The sequence below is a fragment of the Felis catus genome, chromosome F1, assembly GCF_018350175.1.
Source record: "Felis catus isolate Fca126 chromosome F1, F.catus_Fca126_mat1.0, whole genome shotgun sequence".
Taxonomy (NCBI): domain Eukaryota; kingdom Metazoa; phylum Chordata; class Mammalia; order Carnivora; family Felidae; genus Felis; species Felis catus.
Window position 1 is genome coordinate 23,973,354 of NC_058384.1, and position 17,033 is coordinate 23,990,386.

The 17,033-nt window shown below is 43.4% G+C and overlaps 1 protein-coding gene across 2 annotated transcripts in view; it reads right to left on the reverse strand.

Annotated features, from left to right (window-relative positions):
• The window catches only part of TSEN15 (tRNA splicing endonuclease subunit 15), a 185,903-nt gene that overhangs the window by 40,871 nt on the left and 127,999 nt on the right, over window positions 1–17,033 (reverse strand). For both annotated transcript variants that reach the window (XR_006591898.1, XR_006591897.1), the window contains exon 13: window positions 8,650–8,754. The gene's annotated coding sequence lies outside the window, so the exon portion shown is untranslated. The remainder of the gene's footprint in view (window positions 1–8,649; window positions 8,755–17,033) is intronic.

Genomic DNA, 17,033 nt, shown 5'->3' on the forward strand with positions numbered 1-17,033 from the left:
AAATGCTATCAGTTAATGAATAGACTAGACCCATAACTCCATTCATCTGAGCTAGTTTAATTTTGCTCTGACTGCTATTACTGCACTAAGCAATAAAGAAATGCCAGACACGACTCTAAGTGTTTTATAAACATTGAGTCATTTAAACCTCACCCAACCCTGTGAGGTAGGTACTAATTATTATTCCCTTGTTCTAGTTGAAGGGACTGGGACTGATGATATTAGGTAATGTGGCCAAGGTCCCTGGGTTATTATGGGGCACAGCCAGAGCACACCTGCTTAAACTCCTTCTAATCACACTCCAGGCCTTATCTGGACATACAAAGCTTCAGAAAATATTTTGCACTTACTGACCATGCAAGCAAATTAAAATTAGTATTCTCTTTATTTTACCAAAGAAGAAACTAAAGCAAAGACAAGGTACATGATTTGTCTGATACCCTATACAATGTCCACCACAGAATGGAACTCAAGTCCTTTGACTTTCCCTGTGTGAAAACCCACTCCTTCCACTGCTACCCCCTGGTGTCCCACCAGCTCTTGCCACTGTGTTTTCCAGGCCAGACGCCTGGAATGCACAAGTAAGAGGCTGCAGTGAAATCCCAGTCTCCACGGAATGCTACTGAGCCCTCAGTGGGCCATGGCAATGAGCAAGTGGAAGTCAACTCTAGAGGTGAAATAGCTTCGTCAGCCGACGGTTCCTGGGATGCTCAGGGACACTTTCATTTCATTCTGAAAAACTAGCAGTGAGGTGGGAGTGGAGACTGACACAACAGAGATGTCTCCTACCTCTGACAGAGCTTGCCAAATGGCAGAGCTTGCACATTTTTAAGGAAATGCATGAAGGAGGTTGTAAATGCTGGCAATAGTGAGGCCAAGTCTGTAGGAACAGATTACTCGAGAAGTAATTGAATAAGAAAACATCGGGTAGGAACTTTGAAGGTAGCCAAGAGAAAAACATGCCATACAGAGATACTCACCGACCCAGGCTGCTGGTTGGAGGACGGACCCCGTCAGCAGCAGCTTTCCCTATAAATTTGACTCGGCCACCACACGTTCAATGACATTGAGCAAGTCATTCCAGACAGCCTGGGCATCTCCATTCCCTTCTCTGTGAGAGGAGACCCATGAGGGGCTTTTACTAAGGTGAGGAAATCCGTGTAGTCTGGAAGAAAGAATGCAAGTCCATCAATGGGCTCTTGCTCTGCAAGGGATATGGGGGACACCTAACCTTTTGAAGGCTAGAAGTGAGGAGGGCAGTGAAGAGTCACAAAATAAACAAAGTGTATGTTGGGTTCATCTAAGGACAGTTTGTATGCCTGAGAGCTTGATCTCCTCCCACGTTTTTCTTTCACTGTCTTTTACTGCAAACAAGTTTCAGCAAGATGCGTATTTTCTCCACATGTCAGTCCTTCATCTCTGCTGTTAGGATTATGGTACTGCCGGTCTTCACCGGGGACAGCACATGTGAAGGCTAACATGAGGTACTATGAAGTCAACACCTACAGCGAGTAGAGGAAGGTGAGGAAGACTGGAAGTGGGATTAGAGGGCGCTCTTGGGTGGTCTCGGCTCCTCCTTCACAGCTGCAGGGGCTGGAAAAACATTGCAAGCCAGCCCCACACCTCAGAAGAATTATAACGCTGGCCAGAGGCTCCTTCTAGAGCATTCTACGCTGGCCCAGCCCTGCCCTCTGGAATGAGTCTGTTTCCTACTGGTTTTCATATTAATGAGGTAATTATTGTGTGTGTTTACACACCTGTGCCTTATTCTCAGCCTCTCTGAATTCTTCTCCAAGCAACGTGGTTCCCTTTGCCCTTCTTCTAGCAGGAAGGGACTCAAAGGAAGCGTGAAGAAAAGAAGGTTTTCCTTTCTTTAATTTTAGCTTTAATTCCTGACTTTATCTTTGGTCATAATATTTATAGTCTCAGCCACCATAATAGTAGCCACTATTTACTGTATTTTCTGAGTATCACTCAGATCTCAGATAATCAAATGAAATTTCAAACAGTTCCCACATGTACCTTGCTCTTCCAGATAATCTATGAGCAAATGAGACCACAGCCCTATGGATTCTGTAACCAGCATGACACCCAGTGGGCAAACTTGGGGCAGTAGGCATTGGGCTGGTGTTCTTTGAGTTCTGCACATAGTAGGAGCTGTGGCCACATGATAGGTTGGCAATGAAGCAACAGCCAGAGCCAAGGTCATGAATCGTGATTTACTCAGTTACTGAGCCAGGAATTATACAGCATTAGCTATAAGGAGTTTTTACAGTAAGGAGCACTGTAAAGCAAGAAATGAAGATGTACTAGACGGGATCCCTTCCCTCAAAGACTTCCCTCACTGGCGGTGGAGATCACGCCTGTTGTGTGCACACACACGCACACATGCAAAAAAGTAACCAGACTTCCAAAGTGTGATGTCTTATAAGTGACATAAACCCAGTGCTCTAGGCCTGAAGAGGGGAGAGAAGTCAGGGACAGCACCCTGTAGAAGTGAGGACCTTTAGGCCCTAAGAGATTCAGAGTTGAAAGTGAGGGACACGAATCCAAGAAAGATGGCTAGAATACAGTATTCATAAGGAGGAGCGGTAAGAATAGAAATAGACGAGGAGAGAAGGTTTGTATGCTGGGTTAAAGATTATGCATTTATCGGGTAGGTTATAAGGAGCCACTGAAAAACCTCAAGGAAGAGAAGTCTTTGTTGAGGACTTGGGGAAGAGAGGAAGCCATCCATCAGAGAAGACTGTAAAAGAAACACAAGTTTGAAAAGATATACTGAGTAAGAGTCCAGGGTGAAGAGGGAAGACAGCTGAGGAAGGACCCTTGATGTGTCTGAAGCTAAGCTGAAGTGGAAGGGCTGCTCTGGGAACCAAGTGGGGAGAAGGGAAAATGGCACCCGGGGGCAAACAGAAGGGAATTTCCTTGTAGCATAGGAGGATCCTGCGCTTCACAGGCCCAGACGGCGGATCCCAGTAGGAGAAGACAGGACTCCAAGTGAAAGGCTGTCTCTGCTGGCTCTGCAGGTTCCTGGCAGTGTGGCTTCGTCAAGTAGTATAACCTGTGGGAGGCTTTGCCTTCTCACAGCTGAGATGGCGGTCATTGCTCCCGCCTTCAAAGCGACTGAGGTAAAGAGAAGTGTGGGTATGTGTGTCTGTGAAACATTAGGGATGGGGTTTTAATTGTCTTCTTCATGTGGGCCTGGGGGGACAAGGTGCCACATGCTGACTACGTGCTGAGGGACGTCAGGGCACACAACCTTGGTTTGCGCTAGTGCTTCTATGGAGAAGGTGACCAGAAACGCTGAGTGGAGGTTGCGTGGGCAGGAACCTCTCTAACGGGAGCACTTTGGTTCCCTGTAGATAGAAAATGGGCCACGTTACTGAACAGGGAGAAAAGCTGGGAGTCAGATGATACTTGATTGTTGGGAGGGGGGTCAGCGTACTGAATGTAGTGCTTTGAGGAGCCCCTTGCCCTCACGCCTGACCCTGAGAAAAATTTACCAAAGGTCTTGGGGCTTTAAGAAACGTTAACATTAGGGAGGTTGTGGAAAATGCAAGAGAAGCCTGGGGCTGGGGCCAGGAGGGACTGCCCTAAGGATCCGGTGCCTCCAGGTGAGGTTTCCTCTTCAGACCAGGATAACCTCCAGCCTCACTGCTTCCACCCCCAAATGGCTCTTCTGAGCTCTTCCTGACCCCTGGGAAACATCCCCAACACCTGGTGGTTGCTGACCTGCTTCTGGTCCAGTATATCCTTCTCTTTAAAAAAAACAAATTTTAAGTCAGTGGAAAGCGTATCTTTTCCCTAACGGGGTGGCATCATAAGCCTACTTTCCATGAAGCAGTTAGAAGTGAGCAAAGAACACAAGCAGTGGAAACTCTCATTCCAAACGTACAGCTGTTCCAGAGCAAGAACCACGCTACACGGCCTGCCTGCCCGCAAATCCTGAGCACCTGACATGGCATTCCCAAATCCTTGAGGACTCCGGAGGGCATGTGACCTGGGAGACCCCCAGGATTCTGACAGCAGAGGAAAGCTAACCAGTGACCCAGCTTCTGCCCCAAACCAGCGTCTCCTGAAAGGGGGATGTGCCAGCTAGCACCAGGCACTCTGTTTCAGTCCCTATCCTTGAGTGTTCTGGCCATCCATGGGACATAGATACCTTCCAGGTAACAAAATGCCCTTCATGTCCAAAAGAATGACCTAGAGTTGTAACAGACAACACAGTCCAAAGTTACTGAATGATACCAAACTGCAACTCTTGGAATTTGACTTTGCAGGCTATGGACGTTTCAAACTAATACGACACATGTGTTATTTATTTATTTATTTATTTAAGAGAGAGGCTTGATCCCATGATCCTGGCATCATGATCTAAGCCAAAATCAAGAGTTGGACGCTCAACTGAGCCACACAGGCGACCCATATGCTAATTCTTAAATAAGAATAACTACCATGCCTACCACCAGATGGCTCAGAGAATGACCAGGTTAATCAAGGATTGAAAGGGGCTGGTGAATATTGACATTATGAACTGAAAATGTAAATTAGAAGCAATGCCGTGGGCCAAAGGAGGCAGAAGGTAGATATATACGGAAGTAGATAATTAATTAGGTTTTGGCTACTATTAAGAAACCAACACAGGCCAAATCTCATTATAACTGACACCATTAGACTAGAAATCTGGGTATTAGCAAGATTATTCAAAAGTCCCTGGTTGGCCCCTTTGTGTATAAGGCAACGGACAGATTGCTGGTGCCCTAGTCTGAATGATAAATTGACTCTCTCTCAGTTCTCTCCTTAACTAGCTGACAAGTCCCTGCTTACTGACTCAGTCTGTACATCTGTCAAATGGGGACAGTAACGCCTGACCTGCCTCCTACTGGAGAAAATGAGAAAACGATGCCATATCACCACAAACCTAGTAAAAACTAGCATTTGTACTCATGTAGTACTGACAAAGCATTTTCAAATAGTTCAGCCCCTTTGATCCTCATAATAAGCAGTGGTGAAGACTCTTTCAGACGCCAGACACCCTTTACATGACAAGTATTTTGCAATGTCCTCTTTACTAATACAAAGTGAAATTAACTGAAAATAAGCTTCAGTACACATATGATTTTTTAAAAGATAAGTTTTTGATAAAAGGAAAATTATTCATTAAATATGCACTCGGGAACCCAACCCGGTTCTTCTGAGGCCACTGCCATTATCTTTCCAGAATCCTCTTAAGTTATTTTTTAAATTAAAAACAACCAAAATTAATGTTGTTTAAGAATTCCCTAAGGCCATCATGTTTCTCTTCTCCAAAAATAAGACAATATTGCTTTTTCATCATAGTACCTTGTTCTAGCAATCCTGGCCTTGCTGTATTGGTCAGTTCTACTACAGTGACAAATAATCCCCCAATTCTCAGATGCTTACAGCTGACTTACTCATATTACTGAAGGTTGTGGGTCGGCTGCTGCTCTGTCAAGGGTGTGGCTCAGCTCCAACCTGTAAGCCAGCTGCTGGTCTGCACCATGTGTCCTTGTCCTACGGGGATTCAGGCTGAAGGATCACAGGGTACATTATGCCCATGGCAGAGGAAAAGAGCCAGACAGCCGGTGATAACCCACAATGCCTCTCAGAGTGTCTGTTTCAAGAATCTGCACATAGTCACATGGCAACAGTCAGAGATGTACAATCCTCTTACAGGGAAGGGGAGGTGAACAATTGCAAAGTGCAATGCAATCTGTCATAACTGATCAGATCAATTATGGGACCCCAGGCAGTCCTGCTAACAGACTTGAGCTGGCACACAGAAACGCTTGCCATCCTTCTCGAGCCCAAGGGTCACAGATTCAGTCATTAATGGGAAGGGTAGAGACTGTGGCAAAGAAAAGAAGTCTTACCTCATTTAAAAGAGCAGCTACATGGGGCCACCTGGATGACTCAGCTGGTTAAGTGTCCTACTCTTGATTTTGACTCAGGTCATATATGATCTTGTGGTTCATGAGATCGAGCCCTGCACCGGGCTCTGTGCAGAGCTTGCTTGGGATTCTCCCTCTCCCTCTCTCTGCCCCTCTTTTCTCTCTAAATAAATAAATAAACATTAAAAAAATAAAAAATAAAGGAGCAGCCCCTGTCAGCCCTTGGAAGTGGTACAATGTGCAAATGAACACCCAAGTCCTTTGATCTCTCAAGAAAAGTCAGAAAATCTGATATTTGTGTAAAACCTCCTATTTTTAAAATTTTTGGAAACTCTTTTCATTAAAAAAAACCATGACTCTGCAGACCAAACAGAGCATCCCAAATCCAAATTTGGATCACAACTTAAAAGTTTTCATACTGTGCTTTAGGGAAGTTTTAGGGATGTGACAAACTGGACAGGGGCTGCTGTCCCAGGAAGGAGGTGAACAGATTTCTTATTCATTTCAGTGACTCAGAGAGAGTCAGTACTCACCTGGCCCAGAGTCACTCAGACTCCATTAATTGACTCAGGGCTCAGGTCATGGTGTTACTCGTGGCCTTTGGTTTTCCTGTCCTGGGTTTGGCTGTCTGAGCTGTGCCACCTCCCAAGAGACACCTTTCAGGCTGATTGACTTAAAAATTAGAGCTCAGATGGCAAAAGAAGGGGGGAATAATAGGGCGAGAGATTGCACTCATTTGCCTCTTTAAATTTTAATATGGAGCGCGATTTGTTAACAAGGGGGAGGTCCCGAGGTACTGAGGGGTATCAATAATTCAGCAGAGGCTGTCAAGCTGCAAATAGCTGCATGGTGCCCAGCTGATGCTCCTGCTGGTGACACTGGCTACCCTTTCAAGCTTTAAGAGAAAGGGCCAGGTTTCCATCATCCAGCCCATTTCAGTCCTGTCTTTCCCTAGCTCCTAGTTCCTCGTGGAACTGGAGGCGACTCTACTGGAGGCTGTGACCATGTACAGACCCCGAGGATAAGAGTCCATAATGCTAAACTGATCGCAGGTTAAACATAAAAGTTCCCTAAGGACAATGGTCGATGGAGCTCCTGTTTGGTAGGATCTGTAGTGCTAAGGCCATCTCCCAATCACATGAGTTTACTGCCCAGGACTTAATAGAGCCCTATCCCCCAGCCCCAAGATGAACATCACTCCTTCCTGTGTGCCAGATCTCATTTCTCCCCCTTCTTTAAGAAACTTAACAGAAGACCATGGGGGAAGGGAAGGAAAAATAAGTTAAAAACAGAGAGGGAGGCAAACCATAAGAGACCCTTAAATACAGAGAACCAACCAACTGAGGGTTGATGGGGGTGAAGGCTTGGGGGTGGGGGGTGAAATGGGAAATGGGCCTAGAGGAGGGCACTTGTTGGGATGAGTACTGGCTGTTGTATGTCAGTGATGAATCACAGGAATCTACTCCCGAAGCCAAGACTACACTGTATACACTGTATGTTAGCTAATGGGACAATAAATTTAAAATAAAATAAAATAAAACTCAAAACTCACCTGGACCTGGTCACTGAGTTTCTTGGATGATAGCACCCCTTGGCCAGGGCAGAGGGACATAGTGGGTCCCAGCCTAAGATACTGGAGTATGTAGCTCTAGAATCACATAAATCCATACATCCCCTCCCACCAAGATATAGCCCTTTGGGCAAATTTCTAAAGTCTTTGAGCTTCAGTTTTTTTCATTTTTTTAAAACAAGGATAAAAATACCTATCTCATTTAAGGATCAAATAAGATAGCATATATAAATTTATTATTATTATTATTACAACTTTCTGAATGTGTCTCCAGTTGTCTCTTCCTCACCCTCTACATGTTGCCACTTGAGGCCAGATGTCCCACGGGTGACACAGGGCATCTTTAGACCAGAGCACCAGTGATACAGCTTCTGTTTTTGATCAGGAGGAGTTGAAATAGAATTAATGCCAGCCAAATGGTAACAGGGGCTGCTTTGGGCCTTTGTCCTAGAAAAGCGAGTGATAATCAAACACACAGTGTCAATAAACTCAGCTTTCTTTGGAAGGCCCACCAAATGTCAGTCCCAAAGGGCATTTAGCAATGTCAAGACGGCATTCATTTCCTATCATTGTTGCTGGGCAGACACAAAGCTTTGGATCCTAGACAGTCTCTTCACATAGCAGGACAGGTCAAATAATGTGGAGAGAGCAGGAAAGGGGGCAAATGCTAACCCAGTGGGTTCTGCTTAATGTTCCACATTGGCTGGGATGGATTTCATAAAACATTAGCAGCTGATGCTATTAGCCAGCAGTAGGTCTGGGAAATGCTGTTCAATATTTTTCCCATTTCTGAGTGAAAGAGAGAGCTGAGAGAATAATACTATAATAAGGAAAGCTTTGCTCCTGGCAAAGGGCATGTCCTTCTCCCCCATGTTATTTGGTCACTTGCTTGAGAACAGGAAACAAAAGCAGGGCTGGGGATGAGGGTGAAGCAGAGGGAAGCATTTGTCCCTTAGAGTAAGGTAAAAATGTTTGTCTACAGTTTTAATAATTTGCTCTTCTATATTATAATTTTCGCCAATTTAATGCTTCAGTAAAGTGTGAAGTCCCTGTATCACTTTGAGAAGTGGTGTCATGTGGAATAAAGGGGTGGAAGAACATCAGAGAGTTTTCTTTTCCCCCATTCACACCTTTGCTGGTTCGTTAGTCAAGGAGGCAGACTCTTACCTTATCCCCTGGTCCAGGATTTCCAGGTAGTGAACGTGAATGGAGTCTAGTGCAGAGTGGCAGTGAGAAATGTCAGGAAGGACGGACGATAAGCCCTCTTGTTTCCTAAAACATACATAGGAAGATACAGAACACAAAGAATACGGGGCTGGTAGGAATAAAGGGGAGGGCAGACAGGCTGATGCTGGGGTTATGCATTCATAGTCATATAAAGAAAATCCAAATATGAAGGACAAAATCCAAATATGGTCTGAATATGCCATGATTTTTTACTTTTACTTTTCCTGGAAAGTCTTCTGTGTTCAGAAACATCTCTACTGGCCTGTCACGGTGCCTATAATTCCATCAGGAAGTTGAATGTTTTAGTTTACAGGGAACTTCCACTTGGAAAAAAACACTACATATTGTCTTTGACTTACGACAAATTAGGGTGGATTTCTCAATCTGTCCAGTGTGTCCATTCCTCTGCCACTACTTTATTTTCACTTTTGCCATTGTTGCTAGGTTAGTTTGACAGCCTTTTTCCTCACTGGCCTCCCTGCCTCTGATCAATGTCCCTTTAAGCCCCTTGTCCACAGACCAGCCCAAATGGTCTCTACTAAAGGCTAGTCCATACCTCATCCACCTGCTTCAAACTTCAAAGGCTTTTTAGCGTTTTCAGAAAACAGACTGAATTGAATGATACGGATTGCAACAGTCTCTGTTGACCTCTCCAAACTCACAACTCACCCCATCATCACTCCCATTCTGTGAACTGTTTACAGCTCCTGCTCTTGTCCCCAGCCTCTGTACCTGCAGTTCTGTCTGCCCCGCGTACCCTTCCTGCTCTGCTACCTCCCCTGGACAAGCCCTATGAAAGCTTCTGGTCTGGATATGGGGCTCCTCCGATGGATTTCCATGGGATTCTGCACAAATCTCTATCACAGCACACGTTGTTCTATTATTGTTATGGTGGTCTCATTGTCTGTATCTCCATGTAGATTGCATAGTCCTCGAATGTTGACTTTACTTATGTCTCCCTGGCATCTACCCATGGCATAAGGTGGTTCACAGTCAATGATTTTTGGATGAATAAATGCATTACTATAATAAGAAAACTAATGCTCAAAGGAGTGTCACTCAAGCTGTTCTATTACATGAGTCAGACAGGCACCTATAGTTTTTCTAGTTAAGATATTAATCTTTTCTTCCTAATCAAGACACAAAATTGTCTACATGACAGAAGATCCCATAATTGTAGTTAATGAAGTTGTGAAGGATTGGGAGGAAATATTTGTGACATATATAAAAGGCAATGGATTAGGAGCCACAATATCTAAACAGCACCTCTACTTCAATAACAAAGCATACCATCAACCTTGTATAAAAATAAGGAAAGATAAATATTCCATTTGTAAATAAGGAAGAAAGCATGTAAAAAGATTCCCAGTCTCAGCAACAAATCAATAATCACTTTCACCCAACCAAATTGCTAAAAATGAAAAAGATTGATGAACTCCAGTGATGGTGATGGCATTAGGGAATGGGCTTTCTCTTACACTAGTAATAAAATTGTAAATTGAAACACTTTATAAAAAATTTTTTATTTAATTTTTTTGAAGCCATTCTTATCAATCAAAATTTAAATACATATTCCCTAGGACCTAGTATGATAGTTTTCTGTGGCTCCTATTTCAAATTACTACCAATTTAGTTGCTTAAAACAACACAAATTTATTATCTTTCAGTTCTGTAATTCAGAACAATGAAATAAGTCTCACTGACTGAAAATCAAGGTATTGGCAGTATTATACTCCTTTCTGGAGTGTGAAATTGTAAGGGGAGAATCTGTTTTGTTCCTTCTACCTTCTAGAGAGCACCCACATTCTTTGGCTGGTGGACCTCTTCCTCCATCTTCAAAGCCAGGAACTTTGGGCATACTCCTTCTTACAGCATGATCTCTCTGGTTCTGTGTTCTACTTTGTTTTTTCCTTCCTTCCTTCCTTCCTTCCTTCCTTCCTTCCTTCCTTCCTTCCTTCTTTCCTTCCTCCCTCCCTCCCTCCCACCCTTTCTTTCTTTCTTTCTTTCTTTCTTTCTTTCTTTCTTTCTTTCTCTCTTTCATAGTGTGCGGATGGGGGCAGGGGCAGGGAGGAGCAGAGAAGGGTAGAGGGAGAGAATCTTAAGCAGGTTCTATGCACAGCACAGAGCCCAAAGCAGTGCTCAATCTCAGGATGGTGAGATCATGACCTGAGCCAAAACCAAGAGTCAGACACTTAAGCAACTAAGCCATCCAGGGTCCCCTCACTTCTTCTATTTTTAAGGACACTTGTGATTACATTAGGTCCATTTCTGACTAAGAATCTTAATTCCACCTGCAATATTAGTTTCCCTTTGCTGTGCAACCTAACATATTCACAGGCCCTAGGGATTAGGAGATTAGACATTTTGGGGGGGAAGGGCATTCATTATTCTACCTACCACTCCAAGAAGTTCCACTTTTGGCAATATACCCTATAGAAATATACATATATGTATATGTATATGTGCCCAAAACTGTATGATCAAAAAATTGGTATTGAAGTAGTGTTTTTAATAGTAAAAAAATGGAAAAAGGTAAAAAGGAAAAAAAAACCTATCCATAAAAAGGAGAATAATTATATAACCCTATGTGATGGTTAATTTCATGTGTCAATTTGACTGGCCCATGGGTACTCAGATATTTGGTCAAACAGTATTTAAAGTGTCTCTGTGAGAGTGTTTTTGAATGCAATTAACATTTAAATTGGTAGACTGAGTAAAGCAAGTGGGCTTCTCTAATGTGGGTGGTCCTCATCCATCACTTGAAGGCCTGAATAGAACAAAAACGCTAGGGGGTGCCAAGTGGCCGACTCAGGTCATGATCTCGTGGTTTCATGAGTTTAAGCCCCGAGTTGGACTGTGCACTGACAGTGTGGAGCCTGCTTGGGATTCTCTCTCTCTCTCTCTCTCTCTCTCTCTCTCTCTCTCTCTCTCTATCTCTCTCTCTCTCCCCGCCTCCCCCCGTCTCTGCCCCTCCCCTGCTGGCACTGTCTCTTTCTCAAAATAAATAAATTAACTTAAAAAGAAAAGAACAAAAAGGCTAACTTTTCCCATAGTGAAAGGGAATTTCTCTTGCCTTGTGGCCTTCTAACTAGGCCATAGGTTTTTCCCTGCCTCCAGACTCACACTGAAATATCAGCTCTTCTTTGGTCTCAAGCCTGCAGGCCTTCAGACTGGAACTAAACCACTCGCTCTCCTGGGTGTCCAGCTTGCTTAAGTCACCCTGAAGATCTTGAGACTTTCTAGCCTCCACTATCATGTGCACTACTTCCTTATAGTAAATCTCCCCCGTCTCTAACTCATACATACTATTGGTTCTGTTTCTCTGGAGAATTCTGATTAATATATCCTATAGAAAAAGCACGCAACCATAAGAAATAAGAAGGCAGAGCTTTGTGGACCAACGTAGAAGGATTTTCATGGGATAGAGTTATATGAAAAAGGGAAATGTTGAGTCTGATCTAATTTGTATAAAAATCGAAAGGGACATTTATAAATATATAAACACACCCACCTCTCTATATAAATGCGTAGAAAAAGGACTGAATGCTATATATTGGATGCATAACAATGATTATCTCTGTGATTGGGAGTTGGATGGGGGCCCGGTGGTGAAAGGGGTTTCCATCTATACTTATTTCAACTGTTTGACTCTCTTACACGAAAAAGTATATATGAATTATTTGTGTGATTTAAAAAAAACTAAGACCATCAAAACTCAAAGAAAGAATCCATTTGTCCCAACTAATCGAATTTAAAAGAAATTGGCTTACAAGCTGCAATACCCATGAATTTACAAGGAGGAAGGTTTCTTTCTAGTGACTGGAATACCCCTATCTATTATCAAGAGAATATTTTTCTAATAAAAAAAATATGTAAGAAGCCAAATCAGTGAACAGAAGGGACGTGTTAAGCATGAAATCGGAGCACATAAAGTCAGATGTCCTTGAGGGATGTTTTATCTTAGCTGAGGTTTTTAACTCCAATGAATTATCCAATTGACCCTAACACTTGGGCCTGTAGGCACAGCCTCTCTTTCTGATAATAGCTGTCTCTCTCTGCTCTGAAGAGTCACTTGAGAATTACTGGCAAACTCTCACTCTCCCACTGTCATTTTGAGAATCTCCATTAGATCCACCTTTCCTATTTGTACAAAGCACTTGCACTGTGTCCACTCTCTTTCTTAACAGATTCTATCAGACCATCTTCCATCGCTTATGCTGTTTTTAGTTTCTTGGCAGTGGAGAGAAGGTCATTTGCATTCCCCCAGTAAACACAGAATAGAATGGGTAACCTCATTTTCTGCCAAACAACCATGTCCATTCATAGTGGGGCTTTTTCTCCCCACTTGTCTCCCCAACCTTGTCCCTAAGATCTGTGCTTTTAACTTACTTTGGGAAACTGAACTTCTATTGATTCAACTGAATCATCTTCCTGGCTATAAGACCTTGGGTCATGTCATTACTCTTTGCCATAATTGTTTATTTCTTTTTATCTAAGATAAGGAAGTCATGGCAGTAAAACAGGAATACTCCTCAACTTTTGCCACCTTGCAGTGCCACTGAGAGATTAAAATGAGGAAACCCTCACCGATTCAATGAATGTTTGCCGAGGTCTTTTGCTCTGCCCAGCTCCATGCTTGGTTCTGGGGATGCATAAAAGAATAAGACAGTCCCTGCCTTCATAGTGCTCACAGTCTCATGAGAAATACATCTCATGAACAACTGCAATACAGAATAGTAAATGGTAACACAGGGTGTTATATTACACCCTGGAGGGGGTAGGGTTAAGAAAGACTTGGGAAGATAACTCTTGAGCAGAATCTTGAAGAAAGAGCAGGAAATAGGACAAGGTGAGAAAGGCATTCAAGACCAAAGGGACAGCGTGTGAAAGCCATGGAAGAAGGGACAGGATGGCAAGAGTCTGATTGGACATAGGACATGGTAGATTAAAGATAGCCCTAAATTCTTTGACACACCCCTCGAGGCAGGGTTACATTTGAATGTGGGTGGGCTCTGTGACTGCTTGACCAATGGAAGTAATGCTGTGCCACTTTTCAGGCCCAGGCCTTAAGAGACCTGCATATTCCACTTCCTGTCTCTTGGAACACTGTTGGAACCCAGCTACCACACTGTACAGTGAAGAAGCCCGAATAGAGAGGAACTGAGGCTCCCTGGTCAAATGCCCTGGGTAAGCAACCTGCTGACAACCAGCGCCAGCCTGTCAGCCACGTGGGTGAGTCGTCTTGGTAATGGATCCAGTCCAGGTAGAGCAGGTTTGGTGAGTAGAGGAGGGTGGGCGTTGGAAGGGAAATAATAGGTTCAGGCTGGGACCTATTGAGTTTGAGGGGCGATGGGTTATCCTGGTACAGACAGATGGTGTAGTGGGACTTGTAGATCTGAAGCTGAAGAGAGAGACTTGCAAAGGATTGTTGACAGGAGGAGAATGCATGATCAAGGATCCAAATACTTATGGGAAATACACACGGTGAGAAGAGAAGGCTCAAGGGAGACGATCGCAGCAAAGGGGTATACAGGAAAAAACAAGTCTATGAAGAAGCCTCTGAAGAAATAGGAGAGGGAAGTGGTGCAGAAAGTCCACTCTTTCTGCTACTAAGGAGCAGCACTTTTGATCACAAAGAGGAGGCTCTGCAGAGCAACGCAGGTTCATGCTTCACACTGAGCACGAATCGACTCCAGGCAAGTCTCCACACTAGGCAAGCCTGGGCTCCCTGGGTCCTGCTTTATTACTTACAGGGGGAAATAAACTCAGGCTGAAACTGGAAGCATTACAACCCGCACGCCAATCACACGAAATCCTTCTTCCCCTCCTCTCCCTAGCTATTCGAGCTTCCCCTTACAAAGCCATCCGGGCTTCTCCCTGTCTGGCAACACATGGGGAGTGCCCTTTGAGAAAAGGACAGGAAACCAAGAAGTGCATTGGTGTTCTGCCTCTGAGCTAAGCATGCAAAGAGGCCTCTTCCATTTTTGTGAAGCTTTTCTTCTCCAAGCTGCACACCTAAACAGATGGGGGAGCAATGGTTTATTGATGCAGGGGCGCAGTAACTGTAGGAAAGAGCGGATGAATATTTCATGGGCACCAGTAACAGTTAATAAATCATGAGGTGCTACAGCCGAGTGGGCCACTCATTCCGCCCTGGACAATGGTTGCTCAGCTCTAGTCAAGTGGAACCTCCTTTTCTGGCAAGTCCAATCTGTCCTGAGTGCTGCAGGGAAGCTTGTGTGTCATTTCTGTGGGCCTTGACTTCTCAATTCAATACATACTGAGGATGGCTAGCAGTTCTATTTTTAGCGACTGCCAACTCGATGGATATGACGTAGGGAAATTCACAGAAAATTAGCTTAGGAATCAGGAGACTGGGCTTCTGGTCCCAACTCTGCTAGCTGTGTGACACTGGACAATATACTTAATCTCTCTGAATAATATTTTCCCATCTCTAAAATGAAGAAATGGATGGATTGGTAATCCTGAAGTTTCCTATCAGTTTTGTGATTGTATGAAACAGTGGGTTTCTTGAAGTTACAGTCATTGACTCATGATGTTGGTGATTGTTTCATAAATAATTACTGGTAAAAGTGTGTGTGCTGTGTGTTTTGTTCATAGGGAGCATTGACAACCTCCCTTCTGTGTCTAGAGACAAGAAGCATTTACGCTTAACATTTTGCTTTTTAATGTTTATCATTTATTTCCAACCTACTAGGATAAAAACCCACTTTATGCAGCTGATACACCTAACTTTTGAAAAAGACAGAACACAGACCTACTCAGTCATTAGCTTTGGCAACAGTACCATTTGGCCAGGCTCAGTATCTGACGTCCATTTATTTATCTATTTATGATTTAAAACTTTATATCCAAAAGTTAATTTTATCTGAGTATACCGGTAATGAAAACAGCAACGGCTGGTCACATAAACAGAAGTTTCAGCATTGTTAAAATTGCCAGTTTTAATAACAAAAATAACACTACCACCGTTGAATGTTTACTCTGTGTTTACTCTGTAACCTTTTATAGAGTATTTTACAAACATTATTCTTGTTATTTCTCATTAGTCCCCAAATAATGGCACACTGATAAGAAAATTGGGCTGAGAAAGATGAATTTCCTTGCCCAAGGTCACCCAATTAGCGAGTGGCTGAGAAGAGATTCAAACCCTAGCCTGTCTGATTCCAAATACACTATTATTGTAACAATACATAATAGCTAAAATTTACATTGGATTTACTATGAACTAGAAAGTAAGCAGCTCACCCATTGGGATAATCTCCATCTTTCATCTTCTTTGAGCTTTTCTGCAACCTTGTAAGTTGCAGAACATGGATAATAATGCAAATGATTCTTATCTATAGAAATGCAAATAAATTGATTATCGCCCTATGGGTGGGCACATCTTGCATCTATTCGTAAATTCATTTCTGAAGTCGGGTCCCCCCTATTTCTATGTGGTTCTTGGAGTTCTTTAAGCCAGCTAGAATGACTTATTGGTTCCTTCATTTATTAAATTAAACACAATATTTGACATGTCTTCATCTTACATTTGTAGGACAGCCATGATTTTACTTTCTTTTTTTAAATATTCTTTAACAATATACAGCGCACACACACTCACAGGATTCTCAGAGAGGCGGAGAGGGACGCAGTTCTGCAACGCAGCTGCTGCTGGTGGTGCATGTGAGCACAGCAGGAGATGAGAGGCCAGGACGCCTCTTCAGGCTTTTCCACCCCTCCTGTGATATGGTGGGGCCTGTTGCTAACTAAGCTGGTGGCAATCAGTGGCTTGGCCGCTCTGCCTCTGGGCGGCCTGTCTAATGATGGCTCCTCCACCTCTCATTGCTGCAGCTGCTGCCAAAGCATCACCTAGCACTGCCTCCTACCCTGCAGGTCCTTTGTAGGGTCTTTCCATGGCCTTCCAGAGCTCTGCTCTCTCCAAGGGCACTAAGGACAAGGACAGTGGACACTAAAGGGCAGAATTAACCAGCTTTCTGGGACCACCCCTTGTCTTTTCTGTAACTGCCTTTCAGATTTAAAGATTGTAAAGCCCCACATAATGAGCATAGACCTGTGGACTGTGACAATTAAGTCACCACAACAGTGTTTCTCATACTGCATGCCACGGAACACTGGTGTTCCACACATAACCTGCAGATGTGCTGTGAGTAAATGGAAAGATACTTTCAAATCTCATGATTCATAATTATTTTATCATGATAATGAAAAATAGTGAAGGAATTTCATTCATTGCCTTACCTTTCAAGATCAAATTAGGGTTTTTTTTCTCTCTTTTCCCTCCCTTCCTCCTTTCTTTC